The sequence below is a fragment of the Glycine soja genome, chromosome 8, assembly GCF_004193775.1.
Source record: "Glycine soja cultivar W05 chromosome 8, ASM419377v2, whole genome shotgun sequence".
NCBI lineage: Eukaryota > Viridiplantae > Streptophyta > Magnoliopsida > Fabales > Fabaceae > Glycine > Glycine soja.
Window position 1 is genome coordinate 25,688,734 of NC_041009.1, and position 3,364 is coordinate 25,692,097.

The 3,364-nt window shown below is 40.4% G+C and overlaps 1 non-coding gene across 1 annotated transcript; it reads right to left on the reverse strand.

Annotated features, from left to right (window-relative positions):
• Window positions 1-1,480: 1,480 nt before the first annotated feature.
• On the reverse strand, window positions 1,481-1,587 carry LOC114424767. The gene has a single exon (XR_003669069.1). It is a non-coding gene; the product is annotated as a small nucleolar RNA R71 (small nucleolar RNA).
• Window positions 1,588-3,364: the final 1,777 nt, after the last annotated feature.

Sequence of the window (3,364 nt, forward strand, 5' to 3'; positions counted from 1 at the left end):
TGTTTATTTGATTCGGGTACGGCCTCGATCAAATTTGGCGCCGTTGCCGGGGAGCAGTGTCCAAAGGTTCATAATAGCTAGCTAGTGCTATGTGTTTAATCCTTTCGTGTTTTATGTTTAATTGTTAGTATTGTGTTAGTATGTGTGTTAGTGTTGTTTAGTGTCCTGGTATTTTGTTTAATGTGTTTTCTGTTTCAGTTTTCCCATTAAGCGTTTCCCCTGTTTCAGTCTTGTGTGTTTTGCTGTGAAGATTGTGCTTGAAAACAGAGTAGTAGTAGAAATCAGCTTGCGGCAAAAACAGAGTAGTAGTAGAAATCAATTAGAGACGGATTTTAGCGACCACCCATGCTGAATTAATTGGGATTTTTTGTTTTAGTAGCTAGGGTTGTTATTTTTGGCTGAATTTTTTTGTGGTAACTTCTTTTAATCCATATTTTGTGGGAAAAATAGCTAGAGCCTTTAGTTTGGTCAGATTTGAAAGTTCCAAAAAACTAGCAAATTTTGTGTTTGTCAAAACTTCAAACGGCCATAACTTTTGCTCCGGTTATCAGAATCGCAATTATTATATATGCATTTGGGGTAGAAAAACATTTCCTACGCCGGCTGAGGTCTCCATCGTCCAAAAAAAGCGATTCTGTCAAAAGTTTTTTATTTTTCAAGTTTTATTCACTTATTTTTCTTAACCTACCAATTTTAGCTTTCATAGTTAGACTTTGAATTTTTGTCTGAAATTTTTTGTGCTATCTTCTCATCATTTTATAAGGTTGCTCACAAAATTTCAGGTCATTTGGATATCATTTGAGGGTAGCTGTAGTTCAAACCTACACCTTTATTTACATGACAAGGCAACTTGTTGTGTGCATGCTGAATGTAGTGTATGACTAGAGGCAATCCATCTGACTTACAACCCTTTGATCCTGAGATAGATAGGACATTTCATAGATTAGTTAGGCATCATTTTATACCTTTTGATCATTCTGAGCATTCCATAACTGGTGAATCTGTGCATTCTGTTATTGGTGATTTTGAACATCCTAATCTTGAGCATTATAATTTTGAGCATTCTGATTCTGAGCATTCTGATTTTGCACATTCTGAGAACATGGCACAACCTCCACCTCGTGAGAGGACTCTAAGGGAAATGGCTGCACCTGATTTCACCTATGAAAGCTTGTGCATCCAATACCCTGATGAAGATGTCCCATATGTTCTTAAAACTGGACTAATCCATTTGCTTCCAAAGTTTCATGGCCTTGCAGGTGAAGACCCGCACAAACATTTGAAGGAATTTCATATTGTCTGCTCCACCATGAAACCCCCAGATGTCCAAGAGGATCACATATTTCTGAAGGCTTTTCCTCATTCATTAGAGGGAGTGGCAAAGGACTGGCTGTATTACCTTGCTCCAAGGTCCATCACGAGCTGGGATGACCTTAAGAGAGTATTCTTAGAAAAAATTTTCCCTGCTTCCAGGACCACAGCCATCAGGAAGGATATCTCAGGTATTAGACAACTCAGTGGAGAGAGCCTGTATGAGTACTGGGAGAGATTTAAGAAACTATGTGCCAGTTGCCCTCACCATCAGATTTCAGAACAGCTTCTTCTCCAATATTTTTATGAAGGACTCAGTAATATGGAGAGAAGTATGATAGATGCTGCTAGTGGTGGAGCCCTTGGAGACATGACTCCTGCTGAAGCCAGAAATTTAATTGAGAAGATGGCCTCCAACTCCCAGCAGTTTAGTGCCAGAAATGATGCCATAGTCATTAGAGGAGTGCATGAGGTAGCTACAAACCCATCTGCATCATCTGAAACTAAGAAGCTTGAAGGCAAACTGGATGCGTTGGTCAACTTGGTAACCCAGCTGGCCTTGAATCAAAAATATGTACCTGTCGCAAGGGTTTGTGGTTTGTGCTCCTCTGCTGACCACCATACAGACCTTTGCCCTTCCATGCAGCAACCTGGAGCAATTGAGCAGCCTAAAGCTTATGCTGCAAATATTTACAATAGACCTCCTCAACCTCAGCAGCAAAATCAACCACAGCAGAACAATTATGACCTTTCCAGCAACAGATACAACCCTGGATGGAGGAATCACCCTAACCTCAGATGGTCTAGCCCTCAGCAACAACAGCAGCCTGCTCCTTCCTTCCAAAATGTTGCTGGCCCAAGCAGACCATACATTCCTCCACCAATCCAACAACAGCAACAACCCCAGAAACAACCAACAGTTAAGGCCCCTCCACAACGTTCCCTCGAAGAACTTGTGAGGCAAATGACTATGCAGAACATGCAGTTTCAGCAAGAGACCAGAGCCTCCATTCAGAGCTTAACCAATCAGATGGGACAATTGGCTACCCAATTGAATCAACAACAGTCCCAGAATTCTGACAAGCTGCCTTCTCAAGCTGTCCAAAATCCCAAAAATGTCAGTGCCATTTCATTGAGGTCGGGAAAGCAATGTCAAGGACCTCAACCCGTAGCACCTTCCTCATCTGCAAATGAACCTGCCAAACTTCACTCTATTCCAGAAAAAGGTGATGACAAAAATTTACCTAACAATTTATGTGCAGGTGAATCTTCTTCCACAGGTAATTCTAATTTGCAGAAGCAGCACATTCCCCCTCTTCCATTCCCTCCAAGAGCAGTTTCCAACAAAAAAATGGAAGAGGCAAAGAAAGAGATCTTGGAAACGTTTAGAAAGGTAGAGGTAAACATACCTCTGTTGGATGCAATAAAGCAAATTCCAAGATATGCCAAATTCTTGAAGGAGCTGTGCACTAATAAGCGGAAGCTTAAAGGAAGTGAACGGATTAGCATGGGCAGAAATGTCTCCGCATTGATTGGTAAATCTGTTCCTCAAATTCCTGAAAAATGCAAAGATCCAGGTACATTCAGCATACCTTGTATCATAGGGAATAGTAAGTTTGACAATGCCATGCTAGATTTAGGAGCGTCTGTTAGTGTTATGCCTCTGTCTATTTTTAATTCTCTATCTCTAGGTCCCTTGCAGTCAACTGATGTGGTAATTCATTTAGCTAACATAAGTGTTGCCTATCCTGTTGGTTTCATAGAAGATGTCTTAGTTAGAGTTGGTGAACTGATTTTCCCTGTTGATTTTTATATCTTGAATATGGAAGATGGATTTTCTCAAGGATCAGTTCCCATCATTCTAGGCAGACCCTTTATGAAAACTGCTAGAACTAAGATAGATGTTTATGCAGGCACACTGTCCATGGAGTTTGGTGATATAACTGTTCATTTTAATATTCTGGATGCTATGAAATACCCATCTGAAGATCTTTCTGTATTTCGTGCTGAAATAATTGACCATGTTGTTGATGAATACATGACTGATCTTTAT